General features: G+C 45.6%; 1 pseudogene; it reads right to left on the bottom strand.

Moving 5' to 3' along the window:
• Positions 1 to 2,607: 2,607 nt before the first annotated feature.
• LOC147685425 (syntaxin-binding protein 4-like) overlaps positions 2,608 to 17,399 on the bottom strand; it is a 1,115,687-nt pseudogene continuing 1,100,895 nt past the window's right edge.

Here is a 17,399-nt window from a genome sequence, read left to right as displayed (position 1 = left end):
TCTTCAACATTTATGTGGCGGACTTGGCGAGGGTCATTAAAGCTCCTCGTCTAGCAGTAACATCGTACGCAGATGATACACAGCTTGTCCTGGCCATTAACAACAATGGAATGGAAGTTGCTAATAACATCCAAAAAGGAATGCTTGCCATATGTAATTGGATGAACTCAAACTGTCTGAAGCTAAATTCGGACAAAACCGAGGTGATGGTGTTTGGGAAACTCATTCCCGCATGGTCTCCCACCTGGTGACCTCAAGACCTTGGCCCCCCACCTAACCCTGTCACCAAGGTTAGAAATCTGGGCGTAATTTTTGACAACAGACTCTCATACACTCATCAAGCCAATTCAATAGTTTCTGCCTCCTTTTTTATACTCAAAATGATCAAAAAACTTCAACCTTACCTTCCCTCAAACACCATAAATACTTTGATTTCAACTTTACTAATGTCCCGAGTCGACTACTGCAATGCCCTCATGCTTAATGCTCAAGAACAAGTAGTCAATAAACTTCAGCTGGTCCAAAACGCGGCTGCAAGACTCGTCACGGGCACACCCAAATTTAAACCTATCTCAAATATCATTCGCAAACTTCATTGGCTACCGATCAGACAGCAAATTAAATTCAAAGCCCTTTGTATTGCTTTCAAAAGCATTCATGAAAAAGAGCCTTCTTTTCTTAAAGATGCCCTTTGCCCCTATCGACCATCACGCACTCTCAGATCTGCTGATGCTAACCTTCTGAAGGTAGTCAAAACCAATAAGGCTACTTGGGGAGACAGATCCTTCGCAGTATCCACGGCTAAACTATGAAACACCTTGCCCGGTGATCTTAAGAACATTCCTACATTACTATCATTTAGGAAGCAGCTGAAGACCTGGCTATTTAATCACTAGATTCCACCATTTCCCGGGTCTAACCTTAAGTCTTCTGTCAAAGCGCCAAGACACCCATGGGTAATTGTGCACTCAATAAATTGCATAAAATAAAAATAAAATAAATAAATAAGAGCACCGCTACTGTTGTCTCCAGCTGAACATACAGATGGTTCATGCCATGCCTGGGAGGGCTGGGAGGGGGTAGAGAGGGCCTAATGTATGAGCAGGAGCAGTGTACCAGTCTGGGCCCGGCCCCTAACAGTTAACCACATGCCTCAATGGTGACAGAGGGGGTTGGCGAGCTTGACACAAGCCTCATGAACTCGTTATAGGCCAATAGGTCTCCAGTGATGGCCAGTTAGATGGGCTGAGGACCCCCCAGCCCTTCCGGTCCGGGCCCACCAGCTGTGCCCCCCTCCCCTGCTTGGCAACGTGACCAGGAACAATCACCAGGTGTCTATGTTTATCTATGTCTTCCTGGACTAGTCAGGAGCCATCATCCCCCTCCGGCACCTTTCCTTGCCCTGTGACACGCACTAGCCTCAATTATGGTGCTGGTGTGCTGACTGTGCTCGGTCGGGCGAAGCCCCCACTTACTGGTGCCTTTACTCCAAGGGGCCATTGACTGTGGGTCATCCCCAGAACTGTCACCTGTTGCTCAAAGTCCCCAGCATGAACTGCTCTCCTATCAGGTGTCACTCCTGCCTCAAGCAAGAAGGGAGGTACAGCGTGGGCTGACAAAAGGGGTGGGCTCTCTTAAGTCCCCAATGCCCCATCTTGGCTGCAGAGTGGACAGCAGTTGTATTCTTGAGGCCTCATTCGGTAGCTCCACTCCGCACCCTGCGTTGTACGTGTGCCTCAGTGATCGTGCTACACGCCATGAATGTCGGGTGAGGTGGTGAAGCAGGGCCCCTCCATGCTAACTGACCAAGGACCCCATCTGGTTCACCGGTCGCATTCTGTCCTGCCCCATTCCTTAATTATAGCATCAACCCTATTTTGTGTGGGCCCCTCCCAGTCACTGGACACCCCCACCGGCTGGCACACCTCACTAGTTGCCAAGACATACCTCTGAGTTTGCGGCCTGTTGCCAGGAAACACCATCAGCCAGGGTGTGTCCAAGGTCCACCGCCACGTGACCTGCCACCAAGGATCCTTACATTCCCGTGTGTGACACAATAACGGTATTGAATAAAACTAAGCTCTGCGTGGGGCCCAGGTGTAGGGGGCCAAGGGCTCTCGCCTTCCGCCCAGTGATGGCTTGTCTTGACGTGTTCCAGTGTCTGCATAGAGGGTTGAGATCTTTTCATCCTAGACTCGGACCACTCTAGTGGTATCTGCCTGTCACCATGTTGCCAGCAGACATGAGCCTTGCTAGCCTCCCATCACCAAAGATCACCCAGGCTGGCTTTTGTGAGCTGGTTAATGGACAGCGAGATGCAGGGAGCCACCTGGGTTTTTCAGTGTCTCCCCCATTATACTACCAGCCAGGATAGGGAGTGATTTTCTGGCGATGGCTGGAGCACTAGGGAGTTCTGTCTGCCATATTGGCTGGCTAAGCCCAAACCAGTGCTCCTATATACCAACTAGTATAGTGCATGCAAACCATTTACAACTTGTGAGAATCAGCGCAGTGCGCAAAAAGGAATACCCAATATTTTTCATGCACCCTATGGTTTGCTATGTTAATCATTGGAAATGATATAAACCAATATGTGTCACATATGAGCTAACTGAACTTTGGCATGTTCGGCATCTCATACTGCCCAGCCCCCACTTGACCTGCACTAGAATGCAGTGGGTGGCGTACCATTGTCCACATTGACAATCTGCATTCTCCTTCCTTTACCTCTCTGCTTTCAGGGGCGGCTGTGGCTCTCTTTCCGGCCAATTTGCTTTTCAGCTCTGTGATTTCGACCTCCAGCAGGTGCACAACTTCCTCGTAGTCATGCTCAGCACTGTGTGCCTGGCGTTGCTCGATTTCTGCCACCTGAAGATGACTCTGCATGGTCTGGTTCTCCAACCTCAGCACCAGTATTTCCTAGAAGCAAAGATTTGGGATTCTTGTTGAGAAAGACTTTTCAAAAAACATCAAACAATCTTTTATGTAGCCCAGATCACCGAATGGTCAAAGTGCAGACAACAGAATACCTAAACCCTGAAAGATTAATTTTTCAGGCTAAACGACAAAGCCAATGCTATTCTATGTTACGTACTTATGCAGTTTGCTATTTGTATTTTGTGCGCCTCTTGCATCCAGCCAATCTATTACTCTTTATGGATCTTTTCAGAAATTGAATGTTTTTTCTTTGCAATGGTGTTAATTGTAAGATATTTAGAGTACCTATACTCTAAAAGTTTTGCACTATACACTTTACCCTGTAATACTGTATTACTGTGTTTTCTTGAACTCTCAATAAAAAAAAAATATTTTTTAGAAAAGTGCAGACAACTAGTGTTGCTATGATTGCAACTGGGCTGGGGTTCACATCGGAGATCTGCAAATTGACAGTCCTTTTTAGCTTGTATAATAGCCACTTGAGTTACTTTAGGATTATGGGAGAATTGTTTATAATCGCACACTTTGTTCCTAGTACTCACATCCATAATGGGTTCACTTTGCTACAAGTTTATCGAGGCCTAATCGTAGTTAACTGAACGGAACTTCAAATACACAAGGGGAAAGTTCATGTTGTTTAATGTAAGCAGTAGAAGTGGAAGTACACATCTTACCAATCAACAGCATTAGGTGAGAGATGAAAATGCCACATCACAGATGCAGCCAATGTCTAAAACCTTTCTAAACAATGGAGCGGTGGCCAACTTTTATGCAAGATATGAAATAGTATTGGTGTTACCCTTCTCCCACAAAAGTCTATAAACACTGGAGTTGTGCTCTCAATCTAGAAATCCTGAAAAAATGGACTTGTGACCATCTTCCAATCGAATCTGTCAGCAATGGAAATGTGACCCTCATCTATGAGTCAGTCAATCATAACTCGTGGAGTTCTGAAACAATGAAGATGTGACACTCCTTCTGGATTATGAAAATGGGATGCTTGTCTATAAGTCACAACATAATGGAGATCCAACCTACTTCCAATAGAAAAAGTAAACAGCCAATAACCCCAACGCAGGATAATAAATACAATGCCCCTTTAGCTCCTTATCTTTACTTCATCAAGACTTCAAGGAGACTATAAGACTTCAATGAGACTCTGTACCCAGCACAGAGAAGGTTTTTTAGGATCTTAGCTGCTGCTTTGAACCTAAAACCTAGACTCTGCAAAAGCCCTGCAGCCATAAAGTGAAGAAAGAGCCATAATAGAAAGGGAAGGATAGGGGCTACTCCACTCACTTAGAAGACCAGCACACTGTCTTGTTCACTGATGCTGCTCACAAGCCATAAAGACACTGCAGCCCAGCTAGCCAGAATTGAGAAATAAAAGAGTTAAAGAATCCAGAGATGCACATTCTAGGACTTAGGGTGGTGAGTCTGAGACCCTCCTGGTGCTGTCTTAGATCCCAGTGGAGCCCTTTCCTCCTGGTTTCTAATCCAAGAAGACCTCACAGTTTTGGTTCTCATTACCCCAGGCATTGAAGTAGTGTTCCAATGTCTGCAGCCTGTCACCCTGTATTTAGAACTGTTTCAAAGGTCTCAGAGTTCCACCTACATAAAACTGAGTAGGCACCTACCTATAAAATCCAGTTCTCAGTTTTCACTCTGAGCATATGCATCCAGTGGGTTAATATACCCCTGCAACTGAAAATAGTGACAAGCCATGTCTGTAGTACAGATACCCCCCCTCCCTATTGGTATCTTGCCCATGCTGTGATTGGTGCACCAGATATCAGAAAGACTTTGATGAACTGTTCTTTGGCACCCACAAGTAAATTCTTGGACTTGAATGTGAACTTGACTTATAGTTTTGACTTTTGTGAAGTCAAGAATATCGTTGACCAGAATATCGAATTTAAGGTAAGTAATATTGATTTTTTTAATATCGAAGTAAATAATATAATTTGATAAAATATAGTTGTAAATAATATACTTTTTTTGTGTTATGAATTTTATATGTATGTTTAAAAAGTGTTATTAAAAGTTTTTACATTATTTTTAAAAATTTGTATAACATTTTTAGAAAACAGTCTTTTTTTTAAAGTAAATTTTGTGTTTGAGTATCTGAGCGGGTTGTGGGTTTATTGGGGAATAGGGTGGGAAGTAATTTAAATATATTTAATTAGGTAATATATGTTTATTTACAGGTATTGTTAATGAATTTATTGTTAATAAACATTAATTGGCAATTAATTTTTTTTAATTGGTTCATTTATAATTATATTATAAATAATGTATTATACATTTTTAGGTATTGTTATTGTTACATAATTTTATCACAAACACAACAGTGCACATCCTTGTTTAGTCTCTATTATCCAATAGGCAGTCTGCCTTGTTAATCCAAAAGTCTCTTGTTGCCGTACAACCACTATTCTTTCAGTCCACAATAGAAACGCACAGTATCTGATAATCCACAATTTTCTTTATTAGTTTTTTCTCTTTTCACAGCCGACGCGCTTTTCGCCTTACGCGAGCTTTTTCAAGGCGAGAAACTTTTCAATTGAGCAGCATGTGTTCTAAAAGTAGTCTAAAAACAGGTTGGCATTATACCTCCAAGCCTTTCGTTTTCTTAGAGACACATGTGGTTAATCTGGTTCCATCCACATGTAATATATTATTGTGTCCTCACAACGGTTGGAGCCTTGATAAGTTCCATCGTCGTACCGCGTGCGCTACTGCCGAAAAAGGTTGCTGTTATGATGTGCTGATCGTATTTAGCAAATCTGCCACTTGTTTGTTGTCATATTGTTACATAATTTATTGTAAATTAATTATTAATTGTAAATCAATGATTAATTAATTGATTAATTGGTAATTCAATTATTATGTTATTTGTAATGTGTAGTGGGTTTATAGGGGAATAGGGCGGAAAGTAATTTAAATATAATTAATTAGTTAATATGCGTTTATTTATTGTTATAGTTAATCATTAATTGGTTAATTTATAATTATATTACTTATTAATAATGTATTCATTTGTATTTATTTTATTGTTATTGCTAATTAATTTAATGTAAATAAATTATTAATTGGTAATTAATTTTAATTAAATGATAATTGGCAAGTAAATTAATTATGTTATTTTTAATGTGTATCGGATTGTTGGTTTATAGGGGAATAGGGTGAGAAGTAATTTAAATATAATTAATTAGTTAATATGTGTTCATTTATTGTTATTGTTAAATAATTTACTTTTCATTATTAATTGGTTATTGAGTTTTTATTGAATAATTGATAACTAAATTTACGGGTTGGCCATTGTGTGTTTATAGGGAAATAGGGTGGGAAGTAATTTAATGTTATTTAAGTAAATATTAATTTAAATTAATAGGTATTGATTAATAACTATTTTGTTAAACAATAATTATATTAGTTATTTGAAAAAAATATATTAGTTTGTTAATTTAACCCCCACGCTATCCTACATTTTCCCTAGTGTGGCACTCACTGGAGTGGGAATAGTAATTTTTACCCCTACGCTATCCAACAATTTCCCTACTGTTGCACTCACTGGAGTGGGAATAGTATTTTTTACCCCTCTGCTATCCAACACTTTCCTTATTGTTACACGTACGGCAGTGGGAATAGTAATGTTTACCCCTGCGCTATGCAACACTTTCCCTACTGTTGCAGACACTGGAGTGGGAATGGCAATTTTTACTCCTACGCTATCCAACACTTTCCCTACTGTTGCACTCACTGGAGTGGGAATAGTAATTTTTACGCTTACGATATCCAGCACTTTACCTACTGTTGCACTTCCTGGAGTGGGTATAGTAATTTTTACCCCTCCGCTATCCAACAATTTCCCTACTGTTGCTCTCACTGGAGTGGGAATAGTATTTTTTACCACTCTGCTATCGAACACTGTCCCTGCTGTTGCATTCACTGTAGTGGGACTAGTAATTTTTACTAAGCCTGGGCGTAGTTCGCGTAGCCGCACTCCGCGAGCTACGCGAAGATGCACTTGCACTCCGCGAACTACGCATAACTCCGCGAACATGCGTAGTAGCTTGCTTGACCCGTTCGCGAGCCGTTTTTGTCTTTCGGAGCGCCGTGGAACTCTGGAACCTGCTCGACACCACATCTCCAGACGTCGCCTTCCTCACGGAAACATGGATGAACGCCTCCTCAGCACCCGACATCGCCGTCGCCATCCCGGACGGATACAAGATCACCCGGAGAGACCGCGTCAACCAGACAGGAGAAGGCATCGCCATCGTCCACAGGAACACCATCCGCATCACGACAAACTCAGACGACACCCTCACAGCCGCCGAACATCTTCACTTCCAGATACACACGGACCCCAAGACCACACTCAGAGGCACCCTCATCTACAGACCCCCAGGACCTCGCACACAATTCAGCGAAGACATCGCAGACTTCATCAGCCCGCACGCCCTCGCCTCCGCTGACTACATCCTCCTAGGGGACCTCAACTTCCACCTGGAGAACAACAACGACAACACCACCACCACCCTGCTGGACAACCTCGCCAACCTCGGACTCATGCAACTGGTGAACACCCCCACCCACTACGCCGGACACACGCTTGACCCAGTCTTCACCTCCAGCAAGTACATCTCCTTCAGTCACTCCACCGGACTCCACTGGACAGACCACAGCTGCGTCCACTTCAGCTTCAGAAAGACCACGACTCACCACCACCCGCAACAGGTTCCCCGCAGGAACTGGAACAAGATCACCACCGACCAGCTCACCACTTCACTGAGCCAGAACCCTCCCGCCAGCTCAACGGACCCCAACCAAGCAGCCAACAACCTCACACAGTGGATCACCAATTGCGCTCGCCCAACCAGCCTCGACCACTCGCAGTCCGGTTTCCGCGCCAACCACAGCACCGAAAACGCCCTCATTGCAGCCACTGACGACGTCCGAGCCCTGCTCGACAACTGGGAAACAGCGGACCTCATCCTCCTGGACCTCTCCGCAGCATTCGATACGGTCTGCCAACGCACCCTAGTGCAGCGCCTCAGCAACATCGGAATCCAAGAGAAGGCACTGGAGTGGATCATCACGTTCCTCACCGGAAGAACGCAGAGAGTCCGCCTCCCCCCGTACAGATCCAAGGCCACCGAAGTCATATGCGGCGTACCACAAGGATCATCACTCAGCCCCACCCTCTTCAACGTCTACACGAGCCCCCTCGCAGCCATCGTACGCCAACACAACCTCAACATCATCTCCTACGCCGACGACACCCAGCTGATCCTCTCCCTCACCAACGACCCAGGAACCGCCAGAACCTACCTACACGAAGGGATGAAAGACGTAGTCGAATGGATGAGGAACAGCCGCCTGAAACTGAACTCAGACAAGACGGAAGTCCTCATCCTTGGATCATCACCCTCCGCCTGGGACGACTCCTGGTGGCCCTCTGCCATGGGCAGCGCACCCAAACCAACGGACCACGCACGCAACCTGGGCTTCATCCTGGACTCCTCCCTCTCGATGACCAGACAAGTCAACGCCGTCTCATCATTATGCTTCAACATCCTACGCGTGCTCTGAAAGATCTTCCGATGGCTCGCCACCGAAACCAGGAAGACGGTCACACAGGCACTCGTCACCAGCCGACTGGACTACAGAAACACCCTCTATACCCGAACCACAGCCAAACTCCAGAAAAGACTCTAACACACCCAGAACGCCTCCGCACGACTCATCTTGGACATCCCCCGACACAGCCACATCTCCGGTCACCTGAGAGACCTTCACTGGCTCCCCGTCAGCAAGAGAATCACGTTCCAACTCCTCACCCACGCACACAAGGCCCTCCACGACCTGGGCCCCAGGTACCTCAACAACCACCTGATCTTCTACACTCCCACCCGCCAGCTACGATCGACCAGCCATGCCCTCGCCGCCGTGCCACGCATCCGAAGACCAATCATGGGAGGAAGAGCCTTCGCCTACCTGGCAGCCAAGACTTGGAACTCCCTTCCCATCCACCTCCGCCTGAACCAAGACCACCTCTGCTTCAGGAAGCCACTCAAGACATGGCTGTTCGAGCAGTAGCGGACCCCCCTCCCCCAAGCGCCTTGAGACCCTCTGGGTGAGTAGCGCGCTATACAAATATCCTGATTGATTGATTGATTGATTGCCTGCATGCTCGGGATGTGTAGCGCGCGAAGTTACCCAGGAGGTTTGTCCCGCCCGCTCGCGTCCCCTTATTTCCGGTCACTACTAACGTGTTTGCGAGTAATTCTGTGCCAGATTGCAGTTTCTGCGTGTTCGGCAACTCAATCTTACCGACAAGCATCCTCGCGCACGCGAAAATGCTATTGAGCGCGCGAGAACTACGCTACGCAGCAGTTTGCGGAGTATTTGACAACTTCGCGTTCTCCGCGGAGCGGGGAGTTGCCGAAACTCCGCAAACTCCGCGAACGGAGCGTAGTTCTTCGCCCAGGGCTAATTTTTACCCCTACACTATCCAACACTTTTCCTACTGTTGCAGTCACTGGGTTTGGAATAGTAATTTTATTTCTCCCACTATCTAATATTTTCTGTATTATTTTAGCTAATATACTGTATAAATAATTTTAAAAAGAGTAAAAATTATTTGAATTGTTTAATATATATATACTTTTAATTTTTATTTATATTATTGTTTTATGTGTATGGATGTATTTATAGAAAAAAATAACCATTTATAAGTGATTAAAATCAATATTAAAACCTATTAATAAGTATGCATATATATATATATATATATAGTAAAATTCCAACAGGCCTTAACAGTGGGGAAGAATTGGCCATTCACCTAGGAAAATAAGCCTAGAGACACATTTCCAGGGCCACCCAACCAATCTCGACAGAAATGGTTTCACCATAGGAGATACCACCAAGAGGGTTTTTTCGGCGGTTTCTAGCGATAGGAACCGCCATGGCCGATCCACGGCAAGATTGGCTAATAGGAATGTGCCTGTTATTGGACTGTACTACTATACACCTTCATTTTATGTCAACACTCTAAGACCAGTAGTGTGTTAAATATACACGAGGTCATTACTTAAGGTTGAGAACTAAACCAAAAAGCTAATAATCATAAATGCTTTCAAACAACCTTCTTACACGTGTATTGAATGTCAAACAATTGTCGTCGATTAACGACTGGTAGCCCGATGTGCCTTTGCTATGTCTCAAGATATGTGCTCCAGTGGATTATGAGTAAGTTAGGTTCAAAAAAATATATATATCTATGGCCGCGCCCCGGGACGCGCACCGGGGTGCTAACCAGCGCGCTACTCGAGTTCGCGCGCGGAAAGCTGATTGGCTCTCGGGTGTCTTTCAACATTCCAAAAAGTCCGGAGCGGCGCCATCTTGTGTCTCGGTAGGATCGAGACACAAGAGGTGGCAAAAACAAAGGGGGAAATGACCATAAGGGGGCAGAGTAGACCCCCCCTGGCCCCCTAGGTTTGATGTGGAGGCTATAAAAGGGCCCGCGGGGCAAAACTATTTATTTTATTCGATTTGCGCGTGGGGAGCACCCGGTACGCGCACCGCGGAGCGTACCGGGGAGCGTACAATGGGGAAAGAAGAATGATTGAGTTTTAAAAAAACTAGCCTTTTTTTATAAATTGGAGGTAGTTCTAAAAAGAACTGTTTTTTCTTCTTTTTGTTGTTTTATATGTTTTTAATGTTTTTTGAACATTTTGTACTTTTTTTGGCTTTTATGAACTATTTTATATTTTTTTGTTATTTTTATGGGGAGAAACAAAAAACAGGGAATTGAAAATGGCTCAACTGGAGCCAAAAACAAAAAAAAGTAAAAAATTAGGGTTTTTTGGGGCAATTGTGGTTGTCACCAGCAAGGAGGATGAGCTTGATGCTCTGTTCACCATAGGAGATGGTCTTACCACAAAAAATACATGTAATTCTGTATTCCCCAAACCGTGGTTGTATGCAAGGGATTGTCTCCCTTGTCTCTGGTCCCAATGGAGTGGGTTGCTTTCTTTTGGAGGTGGTGGTTGAAGATTGGGGAGGGTTACTGGCCAGTTCTCTCATCTCTGCAGTAGAATAGTTGTTTTGATGCTTGCGCTGCATGTGTCTAATCATGGTATTATTACCAAAAGAATATTTTTTGTTCGGGTTCCCCCTTGAAAGTTCCATGTCACAGATTAGGCAAGTCACCTTGGGCGCATTGACTTTCTTCTTGCCCTCTGGGATAGAAAAAAACTCCCATACAATGTGTGGCCTTGGCTTGTATGGGGTATTGTCTTCTGGCAGCCACCTTCTCCCTCCTTCCTCCTCCTCCTCTTCTTGACCACCAATGTAATGTTGTGGTGGTCCTCTTGGTGGTGGTGGTGGTGGTGCAGATGCTCCAGCTGCTGCTGCTACTGTAGCCATTTTAAAGTACAACATTTTGCACAAAGATGTTGAAACAGCTCTTCCTCAGTCAAAGGACAAAGTCAGAATAAGGAAAAAAGGTGGGGTCTTTCATCATTTGGAAAAAAAAACTGTCCTGAACCAATGAAAAGTGTTATTTTCAGGTAACATGACCAGGGCTTTCATCATTCAGAAACCAAAACTGTTCTGCACCAATGAAAAGTGTTATTTTTAGGTCACATGACCAGACGCGCTTACGCGACGCGCCCCCGGGCGCGTCACGTAAGCGCGTCAGATGATTACGTTGCGCGATCGTATTCGCTCGAGTATTTCCGGGTGCGCTTATGCCGTGCGTATTACGCGGACGCGGCTATGCGATACGTCATGATGTTTTTGTTCGCGGCAATAGCGCTAACGGGAGGCTCACCAGGGTGCTCCGAAAAAATGCGCTTTCCAGTGCGCACACCGGGGCGCAAACCGGGAGCGCACCAGGGCAAAAAAAAAATGTATATTATATAAATATACAATAAAGGATTCATTATAAAAAATATTACATTTCATAGGTTTGAGGCCCTATTGTCAGAACCCGTCATGGGAATACAATGGTGTGTGGTTTAACCTCGACCCAAAGTGAAGCCCGAAGATCCACAGAGCTATCATGGTCGGAGAGAGTCCGACTCTGGAGAGACAAAATGGCTGCCACTGTGCCGTGGTGCGGTGAGGTTGACGCTCTAGTCGTTTAAGCCTCGTTTTGGCGCGGAGAGTATGAGCGGGACGCAAGTTCTAGAAACTACGCACTTCACCTGAACCGTTAGCGAAGAAGAACCTGTGTGCGTACTCTGACGAATCCCTTGAATCCTTAGATTAAAGTGTCCAGTTTTAAAGTACTCCATTTGCGGTTATCGCGAGTGTCGAGGAAACGTTATTACGGCGTGTTAATTCAAACGCGTAATAACAATCCCCCTTCCCAAGCCCAAGTTTCCAGCGTCGAGTGAACCTCTGAAGAATCGTCGAAGTGTGATCCTGAGTTAAGGTGTATTCCTGTGGAGTAGGAGAATTTCAGCGGACAACAGCGTCAGGCAACAACAGAGAGCTAAGTGTCGAATAACTAGTGTTTGGCCAAACTGAAGATATCCAAAGTGTTATAATTAACCTTGTCAAGTGCATACTCTGAACTTCTAAATCCTGTGTTACCGAAAAGAAGCAATTCCCTTTCTTGAACATTAAGTAAATGGAGAAATGAGAAAGGTCTTTCCTTGAATCCTGAGCAAAGAGAATCGAGAAATCCGATCTGAGGACAGAACGACAAAAGGAACGAAAGGTCTTTTTCCTAGAACTTGAATGGCAAAGGGGTAGAGAAACCATTTCTAGAACTTTGTGTAAAAGTCGGAAACAAGGATTGTCAGAACATTCCTCCTTGAGTCATTGCTGGTGTTAAGACTATCTATAAGTAAAGTCCTGTCCAAGTTTTTTTCCCAACTTAGAACAACTTTACAGAACCCCCGAAGCAGCGTTCTCAAGTAATTAGTCAAGTGAGTATATTTAGAAAAAGGTAATATCAGGGGTGACCATAGAATAGCAGTAGTAGGGAAGTAACCCATTCGCCCTTGTCTTCCCTGTAGCCGCAACTACTAGATGAAACAAACAACTCATTCCATAGAAGAGAAGCAAGGTCCGGAAAAATATTAAGTGAGTTTTAGATTGAACCCGAGATCATTAGAGTTAGAGTAGCGTAGGAAGGAAGAAACTAATGGTGTGCTCCTCTTCCAGGTTTCCAATACGCAGACGCCCCTGAAGGAAGTAGTCTGAGGAAACTTTCCGGACCAGTCTCTTCTCTGTTTGTTATTTTATCCACACCCCCTTCCCGGAGGATGATGTGGGGAGGTTCTTATTGACCTGCCACCATCGTCTCTTGGGATTCGGGTACTGGCATCTAGTTCCTGAGCCTAATCATCTCTGCTCCCGCGCAAGTCCAGTCAAGGTGATTACTAACAAGGTATGCTTGGAGTTCTGACAGAGTGAAGTGCCCAAGTAATTTTTGCACCTGAGCAGAGATGACCGAAGGAATAGATGTACAATCGTTAGGGACAATCCTAGACGCAATCCACAAGGAACTGGGAGCAGTAAGGGAAGAAAATCAGAATTTAAAACAAGAGGTAGTGAACGCCCGGAAAGAAACGGCCGAGCTAGCCCTGAGGTTGCACAGAACTAGTAGTTTAGAGTGGGAGGCCATGAATCCAGTGTTAGAAGCAACAAATAGGTCAACTACACAAGTCATACACTCCCTGTCCCCAGTTATTCCCCTAGCCGCCCCAGAAAGGTTTAATGGAGACCCACAGAAGGCACAGATATTTCTCTCGCAATGCTCCTTGCATTTCCTGTGCCGCCCATCTATTTTCCCTGACGCGCAGTCCAAAGTAGCCTTCATTCTCTCGTATTTGAGCGGAGACGCAGCGGCCTGGTCCATGCCTCTAGTCACCAGAGACGACCCGCTGTTGAGAAACTTCGAAAATTTCAAACAAGAGTTTCTTCGAATATTTGACCGCAGGAGGATCTCCCAAGTTGTGGACAACGAATTATTAGATTTACGACAGGGCAATCGAGACCTAATAGCATATCTGGCGCAGTTTAACAAGTTGGTGGTGGAGACGGATTGGCCAGAAAGCAAACGAGCAGCAGTGTTTTATCGTGGGTTGAGAGACGAGCTGAAGGACGTGTTGGCCCAAATTCCAAATCGCCCAACGGAGATATCGGCCCTCATCGATTTAGTTCTAGAAATAGATTTTCGTCAAGGAGAGCGGCGAGGGGAAAAGAAAAAAGATTTCCGGACTGCCGTTCCCAGATTTGACAGGGCGCGTTCAGAGGGAACACGAACCTCAGAAGGAAGCTCCGGAGTAGAACCCATGCAGATCGGAACCATCCGAGGCCCCCTAACGAAAGAAGAAAAAGAAAGAAGGAGAACAAACAACCTGTGCATTTATTGTGGTTCGAGTGGGCATTTTGTCCGAAACTGTCCGAAGAAACCCAAAGGAACCTTCAAGCCGAAGGAAAACTAGCGGCACCACCTGTGGCTGGAGTTGAACGGGTGGGTGCGATCATTGAAGAAACTCCAAAAGAACACCATGTGGCCAATACCCTACAAGCGGCGGCTCCACATCTGATTCTGTCTATGAGAGTGATGTTCCGATCGACAGTCCTGACCGAAGTCTCCGTCATGGTAGACTCTGGAGCGACGGGAAATTTCTGTGACTTGCGTTTTGCGGACAAGGTGGGAATCAGAGCCATTCAAAAGGAGAAAAGTGAACCAGTCCGCGCCGTGGATGGAACTAACCTATCGTCGGGACCCATCGTAAGCCATACAGAGGTAATGGAGCTGACCACCGCAGAGGGTCATCGTGAATTGATCCAGTTCAACCTGATCGATGCTCCACAGTTTCAGTTAATTCTTGGGCTACCATGGCTCACGGAGCATAACCCCACAATTGACTGGAGTTCCAGAACCGTTCACATGGACTCGAACTACTGTTGTGAGAACTGTTTTGTCCCAAGGGATAGTGGAGAAGAAATAAATCCAGCTCATGCCTTGAGTCTTGTAGAGCACTCCGTGTGCGCCATAAACACCCGCCTGGTCCCGGAGGTGTACAAGGAATTCGAAGGGGTGTTCAACGAAGTGGAAGCTGAGATGTTACCTCCACACAGAGCCTACGACTGCAAGATTGATTTAGAACCCGGAACCAACTTGCCATGCAGTCGAGTGTACGCATTAACCGAGAAGGAACACCAACATCTGAAAGAATACCTGGACAAGTATCTGGCGAATGGTTTCATCAGGCCCTCACAGTCGCCTGTCTCGTCGCCCCTATTTTTCGTGCCAAAGAAGGAAGGGGACTTGAGAACCTGCATCGACTACCGAGCAATCAATAGGATAACGAAGAAAAACAGATACCCTCTGCCCTTGATATCGGAGTTATTAGACCAAGTCAAAGGAGCTCAAGTCTACACAAAATTAGACCTGCGAGGGGCCTACCACCTGGTCAGGATGCGAGAAGGTGACGAGTGGAAGACGGCCTTTCGGACTAGATTCGGCCTATTCGAGTACCAAGTGATGCCCTACGGGCTATGTAATGCCCCAGCTGCCTTCCAGTATTTTATTAATGATGTCTTGAAGGAGTTCATCGACCAGTGTGCCATCGTATATATTGATGACATCTTGATTTATTCCTCCGATGTGGCGAGACACCACGAACAGGTAAAAGGAGTTTTGAGAAAACTACAAGAGAACAAACTGTTTGTAAAACTGGAGAAGTGTGCCTTCGATGTTTCCCAGGTCGAATTTTTGGGATTTGTCCTTTCCCCGTCTGGCATCTTAATGGATCCGCGGAAGATAGAGGCAGTAACCACCTGGAAATCTCCAACGAGTGTGAAAGAGGTCCAAAGTTTCATTGGATTTGCCAATTTCTACAGACGATTCATCAGAGAATTTTCCGGAAAGATCCTACCCCTTACCAGGCTGTTAAAGAAAGGAATAAAGTTCGAGTGGTCGAGGGAGGCCGAGGAAGCCTTTCAGAACTTAAAAGAAGCCTTTACTTCTGCACCAGTCCTGCTTCATGCCGATCCATCGGAACCGTTTTATGTCGAGACCGATGCGTCGGACCAGGCGTTGGGAGGAGTCCTATCGCAGCGCCACAAGAGCACAGGTCAACTGCATCCAGTGGCTTACCGATCCAGAAAGCTGACTCCGGCGGAAATTAACTACACCATCACCGAAAAAGAATTACTGGCTATCAAGGATGCCTTCAAAGAGTGGCGGCATTATTTGATGGGGACACAGCATCAAGTCACGGTATTCACAGATCACCGGAACCTGAAGTTCTTGAAGTCCGCCAGAACGCTCACGCCAAGGCAACTCAGATGGTCCCTGTACTTTGCGGATTACGACTTCGTAATTACCTTCCGCCCAGGAGCGCAAAACGGGAAGGCCGACGCGCTTTCCAGACTGGATATCGACCCTCAGAGAACGGCCATAGAGATTCAACCAATCATCCCTGTGAACAAGTTTATTGGAGCCACAGTTTCGGTCAATGTCCAAGAGGCCATAGCAGAAAGCATGAGTCCGGAGGACAAGCAAAATTGGGTTAAAGAAAACCCTGACAGGAAGATCATTCGTCAGTTGCCATATCAAGGGGAGGCCTTGTATGTGCCTACAACAGAATTGAGGCAACAGGTGATGCGTGAGTGTCATGATGATAAGCTGGCGGGGCACAAAGGAGAGAACAAGACCGAAGAACTGATAAAGAGACACTATTGGTGGCCTGGGATGTCAACAGAGATTGAGAGATATGTCAAGGCATGTGAGATCTGCGCGCAGGGAAAATCTGAAAGACAAGCACCTAAAGGGCTCCTGCAACCCCTGCCCACCCCTCCTTATCCCTGGCACACTGTAACTCTTGATCTCATTACCGATTTACCCCTGAGTAGAGGTTATGACACTATTCTAGTTGTTGTAGACGCTTTCTCAAAAATGGCCCATTTCATAGCATTAAAAGGGACCCCATCAGCTAAACAAGTAGCAGATCATTTTAACTCCCAAATAGTCAGGATCCATGGCATACCTAAGGTGGTCATTTCAGATAGGGGTACCCAGTTTATATCCCACTTTTGGAAGGCATTCATGAAGGGTCTAGGTACAGAAGTCAGGTTTTCCACGAGTTATCACCCAGAGACAGATGGGCAAACAGAGAGGGTGAACCAAGAACTGGAGCAGTATCTTCGGCTTTTCCTTCTGAAGGAAGAAATCCAGTGGGCCGATTACCTGTGGTCGGCGGAATTCGCCCATAACAATGCAAGAAACAGCTCCACTGGTTTCTCCCCCTTCTTCTTGAATTATGGGCGACATCCAAACGCATCAATCCGACAAATGGAAACGGCAGTCCCAGCTGTCGAGGACCTGGTGTCGCAGATGGGTCACATCCAGCAACAGGCAACAGACAATCTGCAAAAGGCTAAGGAGAAGTACAAGATTTATGCGGATAGGAAACGGCGCGCTG

Source organism: Lissotriton vulgaris, chromosome 10, assembly GCF_964263255.1.
Source record: "Lissotriton vulgaris chromosome 10, aLisVul1.2, whole genome shotgun sequence".
Classification (NCBI taxonomy): domain Eukaryota; kingdom Metazoa; phylum Chordata; class Amphibia; order Caudata; family Salamandridae; genus Lissotriton; species Lissotriton vulgaris.
Note: the sequence above shows the minus strand (reverse complement) of the source record. Positions and strands in the feature narration are given on the sequence as shown.